Below are 21,190 nucleotides of genomic sequence, written 5' to 3' on the forward strand. Positions count from 1 at the left end.
CTATAAAGGGAGCTGGAACTAATGACTTATAAAGAAACTGGGAATGGTTTTATCCTTCTGATTTAGGCTGGACAAAGTTAAAACTACCTTTCTTTGCTCTCTTATTCTGTTTTTCCCTCTGATTAATTTTCTGCTCTTCTATCTAATGATCATGGGTCATGAGTCTAGTTAAGGTCATGTCACTGTTCAACATGGTGGATCTTTACTTATTTACCATATTATCTTTCACCCCTGAAGTGAACTTACTCATTTTAGATCTACTATCTGCAACCACATAAGGGGCATACCTAGCTAATTAAGTAAACTTAAAATAATACTCTTTCACTGTCATATTGCCCTACCTGAGGTTGATGAACTCTAGCACCTTGTCTTCTCTAAGCTTTTGGGGAAAGAATCTATATAAGAATTCAGTGAAAAATATCTCCCACTCTATATGACCTACATCATTTGATCTTTTGGACTTCCACTATTTGAACCAAGCATGATCCATATCCTACAACTGGTATGCAGCTAGCTCAGCACTCTCAAAAGTAGTCACCCCTATGGAATCTGTCACTTTCTAAACTTGATCCAAGAATTCCTAAGGGTTTTCATCTACCTTAGACCCGATAAAGGTTGGAGGATTCATTCGGGTGAAGTCCTAAATTCTAGCTGTGGCTGAGTTGGCCACTGGGTTGGTCGGAATGGATATTGGCCATTCATTATGAGCAGTGACTTATTGAGTAAGACTGGTAAATGCGGTCCTGAACTCTTCATGAGAAACATGATCGTCCAAAGGTTCTTTAGGCTGAGGGCATGATTGATTCTTCTCTTAGGAGGCATATTCTGATATAAGGAGAAGAAGCTGATTAGACTGAGAGACCGACTTGTGATTATGCTCACTTGCATGACATAAATACTGAAAGAAGGGAAACTATTCTTAAACATCTCATAGCCTCTTGTACATAAATATGGCGCATAATACACCCATGCACAAGACTTTACTAGATGTGGATTTCAGAATTCCTAGGACTCTATTGAACCTTAGTCTCTGATACCAAGTTTGTAACAACCCAATTTGCTGAACCAGAATGCTACACAGTGCTCATGACCCCAAAGGACCACAATCTAACCCATGATTGATATTTGTACCTGTATACTGCATAAGATAACATAATAATGCAGAAAGATGCACCAAAATGCCATAAGGTTTAATCATGAACATAACTAATTAACGTAATACCTGTGTGGTGCAATAAAATACCCAAAGCAAAATTGAAGTCTAAAACATAATAGTTTGTATCTAGTCTGCATCTATCCTGAATCTAGTCTTCACTGTCTGAAGAATCTGAATAAAGATTTGATGGGACATGTCCCCAACTAACTCAAACTAATAAGGTAATAAATGAGATACTAGAAAATCATTATTTCCTCAAAGGATGAGGACTCACTTCTACTTTGATAGCTGAAACTGGAATCTACTGCTTATCTGGAACTCGTGTCTCTGAACCTATGGTGTAACATAAAAAGAAAGCACCATAGCGTGAATACATTATTAAATATGTACTGAGTATACATGTGAGGTAGGCTATATGCAAGGGTTTGCATGCGTGATCAATACTAATTGACTGTCTAACATGAACGTGAGAATGCATACATAAATATGCAACAATAACTAACAACATGATAACATGATACTGATACCGTAATATCATGACTACTAATTCTGGATACTGATAACATGACATAACTGATAATATGAATGTATCTGAATATAACTGATAACATAGGTGGCTGTGATGGACAGTCCTGAATTTGATGGAACAATCTGAGTTCTGTACCATATCTGAGTTGACTGTATCTGATAGTCCTGAAATCTAAAGAACTATCTGAATTCTATTACTGAGACTAATTGACTATATTTGATAGTCCTAATTCTATAACATAAAACTGTGAGAAGTAGTATCTAACCAATATGCCCCAAATATGCTATAATAGCTAGCTGGGGTCCAATCTATTCGCTAATTGGAAAAGTGTCAATACAGAGCCACTGGTAAGGAAAACATGTGAGTAACCCTTATCTAATAGATAACTCTAGTGAGAATGGTGGGAACCCTCACATGACAGGTTAATTTACCTTATCTACCCTCATATAATAGGCTGCGATATCTCAACCTATGTTGGCTACATAGTTCTGGAATGCAAGGACTATTGCTAAGAATCACATCCTTGTTTAACAGGTGAGTACCCATCATTGGATTCACTCGATGTTAATTCCTACTCCTATTTGAATGGACACTGAACATGATTTACTGAACTGAACTGAGCATGGACTGAGTTACTGAATTTTTGTGGCTGATGGAATACTACTGATATCTGATAATTGACTGAGTCATGAGATCATGAAGAGTTTTCTTGGGTCATAAGACTATTTGAAGTCTAAGAGTTCATAGCTTGACTGATAGTATTGTGAAACCATGACATGGTTCTAGGAACACAACTAATATTTTGGGTATAAGTACCCTCAGTACTCGATGGAAGAAAACTGACATGACTTGGTATTCTTGAATACATAATAATCACCACATACGTTTATTGAAGCATTTCATCAAACGTCTAATAGGCATAAACTTGTACATTTATGGGGATTTTCATGATATCATGCTAGTTAGGAAAATTTCCTTCATCTAGGCATCTTAACAAACATATAGCATGCATAGTACATGTAAACATCATGATATAGCAATTAAACATCATATTTCAATTTTCAATTTCATCATACAAGGTTTTAGTCATGAGATTTCTTAAATCTTTATCTATACTAATCAACCCACATGGAATTTATCATCAAATCATGGAATAGAAATAAAATCCTCATTTATCAACATGAAAGATAACATACAAAGCATGAACACATGAACAAAATCCATAACTTGTAGTTGAAAAGGGATTCTTGGACTTTATGGATGAAAGGATCCCATTAATGAACACTATGCATACCTTAGTTCATGATTCGTGAAGATTGATTGTGAGACCTTCTTGAAATTGGACGTTCTATTAAAACCTAAGCTTGAGTTCTTGAGATTATTTGAGAAAAACATCAATATTTTGGATGAATAAGGGCTGAATCCCATGTTTAGATGCTTATATGGGGGGGGGGGGAGGGAATTTACCCTTTTAACCCTGGAAATATATTTTAACTTTCAGTAAAATTTTCCAAATTGGGCCCTACGTGCGATGCAATGTTATATCACTGGAAATTAATAATTGGGAAACTGCACGGTGGCACAATGCGGAGCTATCGTGTTGCCACCTTGAATACAACCTGGAAGTTTGGCGCAACGCACTAGTATCACGTAGTAACATTGGAAATTGACAATTTCCATTTAAGCTATCTCCACGACGTGCTGAAGGCTCAGGTCAAACACTGTCTCACTAAAAAGGCTCTAACTCTTCGCCCGGGTGTCGAATTTAGGCAAATTATATATTGATGAAAAGCTTATTTAATTTTTCACATGATAGGAAGTTAAAATTCTGAAAATACCCCGTGTATAAAAATAAACTATTATTTCAAAGAAATTTTTAACATTCTTGAGATTATTTTCAAGCAAAGAAAAGCACGAGTATTACAATATTGCATTTTCTTTGTTGTGTTTATATTGTGTTGGAATTGCCATATTAACTTATTATACCTTATTTGTGCTATATTTTGTTAATTGTACTTGAGGAACCTATATGTTTATTTCCTTCCTTGTCCCTACTTAAATGTGATATAATGTACACTTATGTTCTACCTGGTTGTGTTGTTTCAATATATAAGATATGTATATTAGAACTGTTAGCATAGGAAATGTGGGCTACCACTGTGGGATATTTTTTGATTACATGTTACGTTTCCTTAATGTGTAATTTGTATGTCTTATTTTCTATATTTCTCAGTCGTCCTATGATATCTACTGAGTTCAAGTAGACTGTACTCACTCCTACTGTACCCTTTTGGTGCAAATTTAGGTTCGGATGTGCCCATATTGCTTGACTCGAATGATTGTTGGAACTTTCAAGGTAGTGGATGATTATCAGGCATCCAGATATCTTCTACTACCCTTCTCTATCGTTAGACTATGTCTTTACTAGTTTTCAGAGATAAAGTTGTACCTATTAGATTTTCTTATGTATTTCATTTGGATTTAAGTAGTACTAGATACATTCTTATAATGTTGATATCAGGTTTTGGGAGTTATGGTTGCATTGTAATTTATGTTTCCTTCCATATTTGTTATAGTTATATGGTTCAATTTCATTCTAGAAGCCTTACCTTGGGTATATTTCTATCCTTTCCCTCATTGTGTGTTATTGGTGTGATAATCTTACTTGTCAAGGTACACCGTGACAATTACCATCATGACCTTTGAATTTTTGGTTGGGACAGGAAAAATAAAGGTATAGCTGTTCATTAAGCTTTCTTTAAAGTCGAGGTAGTATAGACTTATCCCTTGTTATATTGAGATATGTCATACCATATTTATGATATCTTGTTAGATTGGAATGGTTTTTAGGTTTTGGATTGATGAAATGCAAGACTTAGGACTAGTTGGATCATTTTAGTCATTTGAGTTCGTAGAGTTGGAATTCTTAGCTTGTTTCCTTGAACCTTAGTGAATTAAACCTCGTTACTCATATTTAGAATGAGGATGCCCTAAATTACTCAAATTAGGTAAAAATGCTTTTGACCCTCATGCTTACGTAAGTTGGCCTCAGTTGCTAACACTAATGAAGGTTTCCTTAGTTTTATTGGACTTAGTTATAGTTCTTGAATGGAATCTATACCTTAGGACTAATTGTTGATTGATATACATCTAAGAGTTGATTTAGATACCTTAGCGGTGTACAAATTTGACTTAGAATGTATTTTGCAGATTTAAAAGTGGGATCTTGACCCAACATATGCCAAGATTTATATAGTTCTCTTGAAACCCTCAGACACTTATAAAATGCCTAGAGAATGCCCTTTGAGGCAATATAGAGGAACCATGGTAATGAATTATGGTGATAACCTTGGAGGTAATATTCATGGTCTAATTGACTAGATTAATGATTATGCTATGATGAGCTATTGATTATGCTATTCAATACAAAAATGACCATGTAGTGGTTAAGCCACTGATTAGGCTATTATTCGGGCCTTTGACTAAGCTATTGCTCATGCTTAATAATACTTTTAGTAACAATGTTATAAATCTTTCTTATTGATAATATTGGACATTATGATGTTGAAGATGCTAGAAGGCACGCTTAATCATTATATGGGAAGTTATGCTATTAATTATGTTTGAAATCATGATACTTTATTATATGATTGCTTATGATATTGATTTTGCCACCGATTATGATTATGTATATATATTAATACCCAAAATAGTGGGAGAATATTATGATGATATGATGATACCCCACAAAAACAGAGGATGTTGTTATGATATTGATACCCAGCAAGGCCAAATAATAATTATGATTATATATACCTGCAAGGATGGAGGATAATTATGGTGCTATTTTGATACTCGACAAGGTCGGAGAATGATTGTTATGATATATATCTAACAAGGATAGAGGATAATTACTCGGCAAGTCTTGAGGATGATTATATTGATGTGGCTATGTTTACATCTGCCAGTTAGAGTCGATCTAGCCCTATGTATGGAAATTATAAGCTTATGTATACTTTTATGTAATGTGGGAATGATAATGATATTAGGGATGCTGGTTATAGCCCACTAGTGACAAATGCATATAAAGCAGTATAGTTGATGATTAATGTTAAATAGGGATTAGTGGTGGATCTTGTTTAAATGGTAAATAATGAATAGTTGATAATCGAGAGATAGTTGTAAAAATAATGTTTAGTTAGTAAATAATGTTAGTTGATAAATGATGGTTAGATAATGAATATTGGAAAATGAATGAATTTATGGTGAATAGTTGCCTAAGTAATGACTAGAGGTCATATGATGACTAGTAAAGTAATGAATCATTTAATAAGAGATGGTTAGCTAATAAGCAGTGACTAGTGAGTAGTGATGATAAGGTGATTAATGATGATAATATTATGAAATGTGATCACTTTGTCTAATGTTTGTAAATTATGGAATGATGATGAAATTTGGTTATAATGTTGGTTAATTTCTTTATTATTCTCTTAGATATAGTCTCCAGTCGTGTAGAAGGCTATGGTGTGTTTGTTACTTTTCTACACCAGTTGGCTTATGGAATCTAACATTTTAGTTATGTTTACTTGTGTTGATACTTTATTATTATTCCAAATTGTTTATTTATTATGCATGGCATCATGGGCATGTGTTGATGCCTCATCTTATACTATTATTCTAGTTTAATTATTTATTATGTACAATGGTATTAGAGGTGATTCAGATTTGTGTTTTTACCTTGACTTAGTTTATGTTATCTTGTATTTTATCATTCTTATATCACGATATAGCTCAGTCGGCCAATGATGTCTACTGAGTACCCATTGTTTTGGTACTCATACTACACTTCTATACCTTATTGGTGCATATTCGAGTAGTAGTTTCCACCGTTGATTCGGGTTCATGCGGTGTTGATATTTTGGAGATTGGGTAAGCTCTTGGAGTCTAAGTGCCTCATTTCCTTCTATCTTTATATTTATTCTTTTGTTTTAAGACAAATGTATTGACTATTTTTAGATATTTGGGTTGTATTATTGACTTTAGATGCTCTAGTACTATCTCTAATAGGTTTTAGGATTTATATCATATTTGACTAGCTTATTTTTTTAGAATGAGTTGCATGTTATATAAGTATGTTGTTCATTTCTGCCTAAGTTGGGAAATTTCCTACCAGATTAACCCATTGCATTAGTTTGGGTTACGGTTCAGCTTACCAACTGGTGGGTTTTTATTGGTGCCATCATGACTCATAAATCAGGCCATGACAATTAGGCAAGACATTTATTGAGGTCCTCAAAATAAGGGAGATGATAGAGAATGGAATTAATATCGATCGCATTGTGAGTTTTGTTGGATTGAAAGCAACTGCTCAAGCAATTCAAAATGGCTTAGGAAATTTTGGATAGTAGAAGAAAGAAGATGTAGCTATTGTTATACCTGGGTCATGACTAAACTCGAGAGTTCATCTCACCAATATCATCAGCCTCAATCCCGAGCTTATAACACAAAATCCATATATTTATATCAATAAGGTTTTGTTCCTCAAAATTTAAAGTATTCCATTCCTCTTAATCAGTATCTTATGTATGATGTACAATTATATGTCCATCCATAGTGGCACACCCGACCCCTCAAATTGTCCTCCAACTCCACAAGCATATTAAAGTCCTTCTAGATCCAATTTTTAACTCAAGCAAGAATATACAAAGAGGCAGAAGCAAAGGGATAGTTTATCACCAATTGGAGAATTGTATACCAATTTGTTCCAAAAATTGAACAGTAGCCCATGCTCACTCCTCTCCTTAGGTATACTCCTAACTTACATTCACAAAATTTTGATCCTAATATACAATGTGCATATCATGCTAATGTTCAGGGTCATAGTACTGAATAATGTCATGATTTGAAAAGAGAAATAGAAAGGTCGATTCAAGATAAATAAATTATGGTGCAAAACATTGACTCTACAAGCATTGCATATAATTTTTTTCCAGTATACAGTAATGTACAATACGCGATAAGTACTGAGTTAAGCGTGGGGACCCAAAACTTATTTACTATAGGGAAATGTATGTGACAGTGGATAATGTTATAGTCATACTGATGTGCAAACTAATGGTTAAGATGTCAACCTTTATAATTGGAAAGACACTCCTTTCTTAACTAGGAAGGAGTTTAGGCTGTTTATTTTATATTTTTTTTACTGTTATTTGAATTATTTTAGGGTTGTAATTTGAAATCTATCTTGTTTTGTTTGTTTGTCGTTTATATTCAAACTATTCTATCATTTCTTTCAACAAAATGTAGTGTCCCCTTAGCTTCTTTTAATTTTAATTATATGTTGTTTGTTTGTTTTTTACACAGTTCATTTTATGTTGGTTCTAGTGATGTGATATGCTTGCAAATTTTCAACCAGATCTTAAAATTCAATCTAATCATGAAACATTGAATCAGGAATGTAAATTATAAAAGTATATTATCATAAACTAAGTAATGTTTTGATATTTTTGGTGATCGAGTTGAAGCCTCACATTAATGTATTGAGGCAATTAGTTTGACGATCATAAGGATAGTTTGGTCATTAATGATAAGGTACATCTCAAGCAGCTTCAATAAATCAATTAAAGGATGAACAATCTTCTTTTTTGAGAGAAGCAAAAGAGAATTAGCTCCAAAAAGGCCTGAGTAATTCATTGTGAGGAATGTACAATATAAATGGATTTGTATATTTCACAAGAATAAAAGAAGTGACACATACGCACATGCTTAGTTAAGGCCAATATGGAAAAGATGTCATAAATGGTCTTCATCTTCGACTCTCATATTGCATGTTGTTTACTTGCATGGTTAAGGATTGATATAATGAAGGCATCCCATTCTTCTATCCAAATATTACATCATCCTTTGTTTATCCTATTTGAGATTTAGTTCTATTTTCTTTTGTACCCCTCTTTTGGAATCAAAATAGAGTCTGAAAAGGTCAAAAAAGTGTCAAGAAAAAAATAGAGTTAGAAAAAGTTAAAAAAAGATAAAAGTATAAAGAAAAATAGTTAGAAAAAGTATCAAAAAGAAAGGTCAAAAGAAAAAAAAGTAAAAGCTAGTATAAAAAAAGTTAAAAAAAGAGAGAAAGGAAACCAAAATCAAGCAAAAAACCAAGTTGTCTGAACTACGTTTGACTTGATTATTATTATGACAAGATACTTAGGTAGCCCTACTTTGGGGTTTGGTCCAACCAAGTTTCAAATTACCTAGTTTAAAATAAAATGATGCAAGTGTTAGTTTTGTTGTTTGTGTTAATTCCAAAAGTTGTAAATCTCGATTTTCTTTTTTACCCAATCCAAAACTACATTACAGTAATAGAAAGACCTTCAAGTCAATCTTTGAAAATGTTAAGGTAAAGCATGCGATGGATATGTAACATTTTATTTTGGGCACTACTTGTCTTCATCAGTATAAGGAATTAGGAGAGAATTGAAAATAAGAGTCTTATTGGTGAAAAGGCTCACAGGCAAGGTAAGACGATTGGGATTTGAGAGAAATAAAAAGTGAAAGATTCTTATGGTGAAAACCCTCATGGGCACCATAAGGAAATTGTAATTCAGACAAATAAACACTAGAAATTCTTATTGGTGAAAATCATCACAGGCACCGTTAGGCAATTTTGAGTTGAGAAACTAGAAATAAGATAGGCTCGTTGGAAAAAACCCTTCAAGGTGTCACTAGCCGAATGAGGTCTATGAGTGCAATAGACTTGGAATAATAAACAAATTTTCAAGTTCAAGGAGTTCGAAAAAGTTGATGAATAGTTGGGATAGAAGGATTAGGTTATTCAATCCAAGATACATGTCATAATCATTAGTGCCAACTGTCCCACTCATATAAGTTTTCTTTCTTTTGTTTTGAAAAAAGGGACAACCATTTTCTTATACTTCTTTTCTAGATTTATACATTCTATTTTATTTTGTTTGTTATCAAAGTGAAAATCATTGACATTGTTCCCGTATCTTTGTTTAATGACTATGTCAAAGCAATAAGAAAGAACATCAAAACTTACTACAAACTTCTCAATTGGACAAAGCAAGAAAAAGGCCCAACACATAAAGGTAAAATGCTTCAATGTGAGGCGTAATATGAAAAGTATCCCCATGAGCTAACAGGAGTTGGACTCATGGAAATACAAATTTTCAATAGAGTTTAGTATAGAGACACCTGAGATAGAGTTACAGTATTTGCGTCAGAGTAACTCTTATAGTTTGAGTTCGGGTCAGCGGTGCAACAAGTAAATGACATATGCCATTAGTTTTGAAGCAATTTAATATGAAAAGTGCAAAGAGAAATCTTCTAAAAATCTAAAGCTGCAAACCAACCTCCATATTTTTAAACTCACAAGTTTTTCTTTGTACAAAATAGGAATGCATGTTACATTCAAATTTAGGTCTTCAAAGCCTTAATATCAATGGTGAAATTCCTTAATTATTCAAATTCAAGAGGCAATATTTCTACACAAGTTTTGTAATCAATCATGTTAAAAACTCAGCATAATATACCACTAGGAGACGTATTTCCAAGTTTGAACTTTTGCTCCTAGAAGTCGCACTTTATTGTCTAGTCCTTTATTTAACCCCTGAGACATGCACTTTCTTGTTTGGGTATTTTGGTTTTATTTTTTAGGGATCTCACTACTTAATTTAAACCTTTACTCTTAGAAGACACCCTTTCTGGTCGAGTCCTACAATTTAACCTTTAGGAGACACTCTTCCCTTTTTGGGTATTTTGGGTTTTATTTATTAGTTGAAGAACTTCCTAATTTGAATTGTTGCTCCTAGAAGCACACTTTCCAGTTGAGTCCTTCCATTTAACCCCTAGGAGTCACACTTCCTTATCTAGGTATTTCAGGTTTTATTTATTAGGTGAATAACTACCTAATTTGAACCTTTACTCCTAGATAACACATTTTCTAGTCGATTTATACAATTTAAATCCTAGGAGAATCACTTCCTTGTCTACGTATTTTGGGTTTGATTTATTAGGTGACACACTTCCTTATTTGAATCGTTGCTCCTAGCTAATGCACTTTCTAACCGAGTCCTTCTATTTAACCCCTAGAAGATGCACTTCCTTGTATGGGTATTTCAAGTTTTATTTATTAGGTAACACACTTCCTAATTTGAACCTTTGCTTCTAGATACCAAAATTTATAGTTGAGTCCTTTTATTTAAACCGTAGGATACACACTTTTTTGTCAAGGTCTTGCAGGTTTCATTTGTTAGGTGACACACTTTCAAATTTGAACCTTTACTCCTAGAAGATGTTTCTAATTACAATACTTCACAATAACTCTTAGGAGGTGCACTTTATAATTTTGGTCAGTAGTCTTACTCTTAAAAGACTTATTTCTTTGTCAGTCTTAATTCAACTTTATATTATGTATTTTACAAATAGTTATGATTTAGCTGACACTCACAAATTTTTTTTGATGATGAACTAGTGTAAAATATTTTATTTATGGAAAATGGGATTTTACTTTTCTTTTCAGGTAAGTTGTAGAAAATTTGATTAGCAGGACCCTCCTAGAGAATGATACTTTATTTTTTGTTCAAGACTCTTATGGAAAATGAGATTTTCTTTTTCATAACCATTTTGAGATAACATTTATTCTAGTTCTCTATTTACTTATGTTTTAGGAGACTGCCTGGAGATAAGGGTGAAGACTTTCAATATTAAACTCAGTAACACGCACAGAGAATAGGATGAAGACTTTTAATTTCAAGTTCAGGAGCCTGCCTAGAGAATAGTGCGAAGACTTTTAATGTCAAGTTTAGGAGCCCATCAGGAGAATAGGATAAAGACTGTTAATTTTAAGTTTAGGATCCCACATGGAGAGTAGGGTGAAAACTTTAAATTTAAAACTCATAAACCTGCATGGACAAATGGTTACATTGAGAAAGATATCATTTTTAAGTTCAAACCAAAGTATATCGGATCTGTTATCACTTGAGAAAATAGGAAAATTCAAGTCACAACAAACAGAAGCACTATGAATAGGATTTTGTAATTTCATTTTCATTTTTAATTCTTAGTTTTCATTTTGATGTTTTGAAAGATTTTACGGATTGAAACCTTGACAAGACCTCTCTAGACTCTCTATCTCAGAGTACTCCCTCTCCTTTTATTATCTTTTTGAACTATACGTGACCTAATTCCCTTATAACCTAGGATATGTAGGATTCTCAAAAACAGGGCTTGGTCGTACTCTATTTTTTCTACCTCTTTTTGAATCATGGTTAAGTCAGAACTTGTATTATTGTCTACTTCTTTGTATGGAAATACCTCGTGTTTAAAATAAAGGACGTTCATGATAACGCTCAATCTACAGCTCTCGTGGGAGTGTAAAGCGGTCGTTAGCAAATATAGAACCCAACCTGGGTTGGGTATCGATCCCACAGAGAATAGCTTGGCCAACAAGCAAGAGAAATTACTAGACTTTTAGTGCAAGTCTCGTAGGAAAGGGGGGATTGTAGTATGTAACCAAAACAAGAATGTAAGAACTGAAAATAGCAAAATAAAGAGAGATTGTCACGTGTGTTGTAAACAATGAGAATTGAGGCGTTGGGGTTATGTCCACCTTCTGAGGTATACGTCTCTATTGGCTATGAGTGTGTAGAGTCTTGACATGTAATTGCTTATAGAGAATTGTAGTCGATGGTAAATCCAAGCGTCTCTCGACCTAAACAAGGACTATTTCACTTTAACTCTCTCGAGCTTAAAGCGTGACTAACGGTACGAATTCTCCAAGAAGTTAGTCCAGGTACGGCACTAGCTTTTTAATAGGAAAGGGTGTCCTACTACCTTGACATTATCTCTTTTCCAGACAAATAACTTTTCTCTCGAACAAGTCAGATGTTAGACTGGCGTTGGTCTATGCGTCTTCTTTTCTAGACAAATAACCTTTCTCTCGAACAGGTTAGATGTTAGAATGGCGTGTTCTTGTGTTTGAACCGCAAAGAATGTAGATTTAAGATGAAGAGAATAATGATATAAGCAATATACTTGTCTTGAACTCACAAACTCATAGCTATAGATAGTAACTCATTCGGCTTCCATAACCCCAACTAAGAGATTTAGTTACCCATGAATGCGAAGGATATCACGTTTTGCATGGTGGATGGCGTGAATAGTAGGTGTTTGGCGTGTGGTTTTAGTGATTCCGTAGCAAGTAACGATTCTCTTGTTGTGGAATTTAAGAGTAGAAGAATGAAGAATTGAGAATGGGTTGTAGGAAGATGTCTTAATTGTAAGGAGATGAATGAATTGTCAGAATGTCTCCTCCCCCCTTCTTAAAAATCTCTAACATGATAGGGTATTTATAATACTCCTATCCTACTCCTACTCAACTAATAAAATAAATAACCAAATCCTAATATACTAATGAAATCCTTGACCCAATTGTACTAGGGTAAGGTTACAAAATTATAATCCAAATAGAATGATGAAACACATAACCTAATTGCACTAGGTTAATGTATTATGGCAAAAATCCAGCTTTGTGTCTGTAAGTCCCAAAGTCTTCAGAAATGCTGTTTTAGCCCGGGACAGATTTTCCATGCAGCAGATTTAGTCCTTTATGCGTCCAGCTCCTTTCCATCTCGTTTGTGAGCTTTCTTTTGCGTCAAGTAAGCCATAAATTGCTGTATTTTGCATCATTTATACCTGAAACTTTCCTAATCACATTTGTTAGCTCATTTACAGGAAAAAGGACTAAAAGTGTACGAAATAGATAATTAGTTCTCGAAACTAGGCTAAAATATGGGCAAAATATATTGATATAGGCGCGTAATTTCGCCTATCATCAGTTCACGATGTAGACACATTATTTTTTACCCTCATAGGTTTCGTACTTTATTTTTTGTATTAGTTATACATAGCCTTCTTTTTATATGAAAATTGAAAAATTAAAAATAAGCCAAAAATCAAATGATGCCACTAAGTGTAATTTCATTGATCCAAGAAATATATTTTTGTTTTTATTTATTTTTATTCTTATCTTTCCACCAAGATTTGGTACATTATAGTACTCAGGCACACACCATAATCAAATTACGCTATGGTCACGTGGGTTTTTTCCTTAGACAAAATAATAAATAAGCTAATATCTTCCTATTCCTCACCATACCAATATAGACCTACCCTCATCAAATAAATGGCCCATATACCCACTTTCTTTGAAACTTCCTCACCCACACAAAAGAAGACAAGTGTCTTTTACCTCCTACCCTCATCCCCTAACCCCACCTCCTACCTCAAACTCACATTTCCCCTACCTCATATTTAGTATTAGATAATAGAAAAAAGTGAGGAAAAAAAGAGGGGAATATATACATAAACACAGAAAAGGGAAGAAAACAAACCCAACATTAATTTTTTCTCCACCATTGATTACAATAACAAGGGGCAGCCAACAAAGTAAGGAGACTCATTTTTCTAAGGAAAAATCAACTAACACAAACGAACAAGAAACTAGAAAAAACAAAAAATGATGTATATGCACACACCTATTGGCCATAGCCAAAACTTAATGCTCTAGGGAACTTGTTTGAATTGCCTCAAGTTGAAAATAAAACAACTAGTCATCTTTGACCAATGTCTTTCCATTTTGCTGGAAAACATAATCAACAAACTCTGCTTTTTACAAAATCACCAACCAAGCTACCTTATTTTCTCATTTCACGTAAAAACATACTTGAATCTTGATCCCAACTTCGTCTAGTTTCTATAATTGAGTCCATGATATTCATATATCAATTTGTAATGGTTTTTCTTGTGTCAATTTTCATTTAAATTTTGGTTGGATTTGAGATTTTTGTTTTGGTATGTCCAATATTGGTTTGTTCGTATTTGGTTTGGGTATTTTCATGAAGATTTTGCTTTTAATTGAAATTTGGGTTTTCATTTAATCAATATTTTTAAAGTTGCAGGTTTTGTTCATCGTTGGTCTTTGTTTGAGATTAGGTATTGGTCAAGGTTTCTAATGGTGGCTCTATTTTTGTTCTAAGTCATTGAAAGCATGATTTGTGAGGAATTTTTCACCCATTGTTTGATAAATTATGACAAGAATATGCGATTTGTGAAATCTTTATGGGATTGATTTTGGTATTTTTGATGTTTGATGGATCAACCCGTGTGGGCATTACTTTTAGATTTATGAAATGTGTTTGTCGTTGGTTGTTGAATGTCGAATGTTAAATTTTTAAGAAAATTTGAAACATCAGAAGTAAAAAATTTAGGGAAAGGGATTAAATAAGTAAAAAATTTAGGGGAAGGGATTAAATAAATAAATTAACAAATCACTTTAATTGTTCTTTATTTAGTGTAATACCATGTATTTTCGTGCTAAAATTCTAACTGTTATTCCTACGTGTCTAGTCTCTAGTACAAATGATTTGAATGTGAATACAAGTTTCATGATCATTATCCTAGTCTATGGAGTAGTTTAGAGGTGAAAAATATTTATAGCAATGACCTAGAACAAAGTTGAGCTAAGATCAATTGATTCGTCCAATGTTTAGCATTTGATTCTACAAGGGTCAACTTCAAACATGTATAACTCTTCATATACATGGAATTTTTCCAAGACCTATCAAATTGTAGATAATTGAATTAGCTTCCAACGATACCAATTTCGCCTTAATCCAATACTCGAGCAAAAAGTTATGCCCAATTTTGTGAGAGGCAGTAAGGGTGTGCGATTGGGAGTGCGAGGCATATTTACAGGTATACCATAAGGTGTTCCACACACACCTTAAGGTCTTCCATGGGTTGTATGCTGCATACCTCACTTCTAAGTGCCAAAAATTACCCCTATATATATCTACAACACAGGACTTAACCCCAATTATCAAAAATCCTTTCACTTTCATCAAAAATTGGTCAAGAATACTCTTAAGGGTTTTCAACCTAAAGATCAAGATTCTCAAGATTTAACCGTAGTTGTTCAATAATTCTTTAAGATTTGAATTCCCCATTCTGAGGGCTACAAAAAACACCTATTATTTTTACGAATAGAGTCCCAACGTTAATAGTTCATCCAAAGCTTCAACTTCAAGGTATGTGGGGTTTTCAACAAGGACACCCTTTCGTTCTTGTGCCCAAAAAATGTTTTTCTTTTATGAAGGTATGGATTTTATATGTTCTATTATGAATATTGATTCTCATGATATTATGATATTTTTGATATTTAGAAGTGGAATTTTATGAGAACAATGATATTTTGTGCTTAAAGCTAAAATTTCCAGATTTTGAAGAAATTTATGTGTTTATGATGTAAAGCTTGAATCTTGATAAGTTTTAATATGATATTGAGACATGAGTTTTGAACTCTATTTGAGATTGTTGTTTTTGAGAAAACATGTGCTATAAACACCTTGAATTTGAATGATTTTAAAAGATAAAGATGCTTTGATCTATCAGTTTTAAAAGGGATTGATTTTGAACCCAAGATGAGAAAAGAAATCCACTTTTATTGATTCATTACAAAAGGGGTAGCATGATGGCTCCCATTGTGAATTATTGAACTATTTTATGGTGGATTTTCTTTTAAAAAGATCTGAGCTAAGTTCGGGAGTAGTCTTTAGCACCGAGCAGGAGGTATAGTGGGTTTGGTACTTCCCTAGAACTACATGCCCCCGTAGGAGCCAGAATTGAGGCTGATTTTCTTAGTGATCACTAGTGTTTGATTGATAATTTAAGGTCCTACTCCGATGGATGGGAATCGGGAGACTCTCCCCCATGTGGGTAGAACGTTGGACTCTATGTAGCTCACATGGTTTATGTCAGTTATGAGAGACTCCCAATGTGTGTGTGTAATCTTGTAAATTCAATTTTGTATCTATCATATTCAGAAAAGAGTTATTTTTCATACATTTGTATAGATTTGTACTTTTAATTTAGTTGCTTATTAGTTATGCTAGCAGAAGGGTTAGCTTGGGGTCTCTTGTGACCCTAAGCATCGTGTGACATCTCGGGACCTAATATTGGGGCATTATAAACTTAGTATTAGAGCCCAGAGTCAAGTGTCCTAGGGTGTCTATGAAGCCGTGTCTAGTAGAGTCCTGCGGAATGCTATGGTGATGTGTGTACTTTTCCTCAAGAGGCTACATGGCTTTTAGGAAATGTCTTCATTCTTTCAAGTCTTAGATCGTGCTATTGAAAGGTTCTCTAAGAAAATTTATATAGATTCTCATCTCACTTTATTCAAGCCATCTTTGCCTTATTTTTAAGGTATCAAAAACATTCAAGCTTAAATTTTTACAGATTGTTATATTCTTGTAAGCGAGCTTGGAAAATATCCCATCAATGCTTTTGAGTTTTGAAGATTGAAGTGCTTTATTCATGTTCATAAAAGTCGTGCACTAAGTCTAAGTCAAATGTGCTTTCACATTACTCCTCAGAAACCATAATTTAAATCTATACTTCCTTATCTATGTATTATTTGAGACAACATGATCAACAAGTTCCAGTTCTTCTCCAGATAATGATCTTATATTTGCTAGCGAAAGTTTTAGAAGTTACAAAGCGGCTTGAGAGGAGCCTTCTAGTGTGTTATAAGTCCCTCAAATTTTAAGTTATGCCCTCGTTCATACAAGTTATTCAATTAAGATAGAGTAAGGTGTATTCTTAGATCATTGAATATGTGTGTCAAGTTTCTATCTCTTGTATTATGCAATTTTATTAATATTGTGGTTTCAAAAAATCAAAGTCTAGTGAAGTAGTGTGGGGCCTATTTTGATTCACTAGCATAGTTGCTTTGTTATCCATCTAATTTTCTTGTTCAAAACACAAAACCAAACTCTAGTGAAGCCGTGTGAGGCCTATTTTGATTCACTAGCAACTTGTTTTTTATCTTATTGTTCTTGTGTCTATTTAAAGTTTAGGTTTAGAGGTGTAGTGTCAAGAAAGGTGGTAAGGGTAATTTATTGAGTGTATGTATAGCCGAATCTTCTTTTTGCATATAATCGAGTTATAAATGAAGTGATATATCCTTGTTTGTTAGTTTAGTGAAAGTTAGAGAAGGAGATTTTAGTTAAGGTAGATTGTTGTTTGCTTGAAGTATGAAAAGAGTTGTTGATGGTTTTTGTGGTGCTAGAAAAGTACTGTTTATTGGTGAAAGTACTTGGTGGTTGAGTATTGTTAATTTAGGTTTTCCTGAGATTGCAAGAGGAAGTTTAGTTGAAATTTATAGAGCTATAAAAGTAATTTAGGTATGAAGATGGGTAAATAGCAATGATGTGAAGAAGGGGGATGTGTTAACGGTTTATGAATAAGATAGGTCATATGATTATGATCGATTGTCATTGTGTACTAGTTTTTCTTAATGTTGTGTTCTATAGTTTTGAAGTAAGAATTGTGTGTGAAATTAGGTTGTAAATCATGTTAAGCACTAGATATTAAGTTGAACAGTGGATGGTTCTATTGTTAATGCTAGTTATATGGATGTGATCTAGTAGGCCTGAACAGTGTATGCAAGAGTGTAAGATCATGTGTTCATAATTAAGTATGATGTAGAGGTGTGCCCAAGGTTCTATGGGGCTGTATTATTTTTTGAGGATTGTTGCATATTGTGTGATTTGTAGTAACGTTGAGTTGCTAGGTGGAGAAAGGTTAGTTAGATAATTTATAATGTTCTTGATAGCTAAGTTAAGTAGTTATGATTGAAGATGTTGAGCCTTTTAAGTATGATTATTATTCTCATGATTCAGGCAAAATATAAGTATAGAAGTGTGATCTTAGTAGGCTATGATTATTTTATTAGAGATGTAGGTATGGTTGCAAATAAGAGTGTAAGTCTTTGATGATGATTATTGAGGCTAGAAAGTTAAGGATAACATATGGAAGGGTTGTTCAAGAATGAAGTCGATAAGTTTGAAATTAGTTTATTCTTATGAGTTTAGCATTTATGTGTAGATATTAGAATGATGAAATTATGGCTTAATCTCGAGGATATGGAGTAGACCATCATGCTTAGAATACTAGCTTTGACCTTAGGGGGAGATGGTTAGTTAAGAACTAAACTAAGTTTTGAGAATTTGATTGTGATACATGTCAATAATAAGTTATGATGAGATAGTGACCCCTTTTTACTCTAGAGTATTCCTTGGATTTCAGTCATGTCATCACCAAATCCATCACTTGCGTGATAAATCCAAGCCATAGGCCTATGCTTATACCCATTATGTATGCTCAAGCCCATTCTCATCTTCTAGCAAGCATGTAATAGCTTCACTCTTTGATTTGAGTTATCTCTCATGAATCTATGAACTCTAGTCTTATGTTGAATAGCTCATGATAAGTATGAACTCATGTTTTAGAGTGTGACCAATTTTTAAACCCATGATACTAGTGAAGTTCACATTATATCATGCATGCCCTCAGCTTAGATTTCTTTAATGAATCCATGCCTTTGATATTTTATTCCTCAGGTCTAAGATAAGTGTTAATGTTATGTATTGTAGTTTCCGTGCTTTAGGTTCTTATGTGTTAACCCTTCGGCGACCTCTTGTTATGTTAAAATAGTGGCGATGATAGTGGATAAGCAATGATTTAGATGTGAGAGAGTTGATGACTCTCATTAAGAAAGATTATTTATGCTTTTCTATCTAAGGCTAAAGTGTGAAGTAAGATTGAGGCCAAGTCTTTGATACATGTCATGGTTAGTTAGAAATTGTGTGTATGTTTTTAAGAATAGTGCAAGAAAATTTTCGTTGATAAAGGTTTAGAAAATATGTGAAGTATGGCTTTATGGGTATTTGCCTTAAAATTATATGTTATTTTTAATGATAGGCTTGAATGTCATGTTGGGTGTAAGATGATGAATGGAATATGCGCCAGTAAATCCATATCAAGAGTTTTGAATTAGTCATTGAAGTGGTAAGGCATGTTATGCTTAGGGTGTGAACTCTAAAAACATATAGAATATTGAACCTTGTGGTTTACACTAGTTTAGTTTAGACCTTAGTAGAAAGATTTCGCAGTGCCAATATGAGACTTATAAGTTGAATCAAATGAGTATGGTATTTAAGGGGAATAATATAGTTGAGAGAGCATTTGAGAAGTGATGCTAAGTTTGAAGGTAAGAAGTTGTGTTGCCTACGGCCTAGCAATCCTATACTAGTTTATGAGTTATATAATTATATTCCATGCTATAGAGTTATATCAATGTTGTAATTCTTTAGTCAAATGTCTTGTTCAGAGCATGCCCAAAATTCTTTACTCCCTAATGTCTATAGAAATTTCGTAGAAATGTGCTGAAGAAATACTCCATTTGAGTAGGGCAGTCAGTATGATCCTGTCCATATAGCCTGCAATCAAGTTTAGCAAGTAAGGAGATAAGCTCCTATAGATTCTTAATTTTCCAGCTAGTCTTACTATCCGCAGTCTTATACTTATGTACATTCAAAAAGGTAATGTGTTTGCATCCAAGTAAATTATAAATTCAGCTCAGCTCATGCATCAGTTTCAGTTTTAGATATTAAGTAATGATTCAGTTTGTAAGTATTCTGTGTAGTATCACAGTCTCTTCCTAGTATTTTCATCAAATTATTATCATTCGGGGACGAACGCTCCCAAGAGGGGGATGTTATAATACCCCAAATTTTCATGCCATAAACCTATCATTTTTTTCTAATAAGATTAGATCCAGAGCAAAGTAATGGTTACTCATAAGTTGACACTCTCATTTCTATCTTAGCCATATAGTTATTTTCATCAGTTTAGTAGCTCATTATTCTTGAGATCCAGTGATTCAGTTTCTATTAGTTGCACATGATAGCTTAAAGATAAATATTCATCTGTGTTTCAGGTTAATTATCCACATTCAAGGACGAATGTTCCCAAAGGAGAGATAATGTAATACCTCGTATTTTCATGCTAAAATTCTAACCATCATTCCTATGCATCTAAGCTCTAGTCCAAATGAGTTGAATGTGAATACAAGTTTCATGACCATTATCCTACTCTATGGATTATTTTAGAGGTGAAAAATGTTCATAGCAATGACCTAGAACAAAGTTGAGCTAAGATCAATTGATTCGTCCAAAGTTTGGCATTTGATTCTACAAGGGTCAACTTGAAATGTATATAACTCTTAATATGTATGAATTTTTTTATTACAAGAGGAATTATCTTTCCAACAATACCAATTTTGCCTTAATCTAATACCCGAGCAAAAAGTTATGCCCACTTTCATGAGAGGCAGTAAGGGTGTGCGATTGGGAGTGCGAGGGTAATACCCCATATTTTCGTGCTGGAATTCTAACCAACGTTCCTGCACGTCTAAGATCTAATCCAAGTGATTCTCACATGAATACAAGTTGCATGATCATTATCCTAGTCTATAGAGTAGTTTAGAGGTGAAAAATGTTCATAGCATGACCTAGAACAAAGTTTAGCTAAGACCAACTGATTCATCCAAAGTTTGACATTCGATTCTATAAAGGTGAACTTCAAACTTG

Source organism: Capsicum annuum, chromosome 12 (assembly GCF_002878395.1).
Source record: "Capsicum annuum cultivar UCD-10X-F1 chromosome 12, UCD10Xv1.1, whole genome shotgun sequence".
Taxonomy (NCBI): Eukaryota; Viridiplantae; Streptophyta; class Magnoliopsida; order Solanales; family Solanaceae; genus Capsicum; species Capsicum annuum.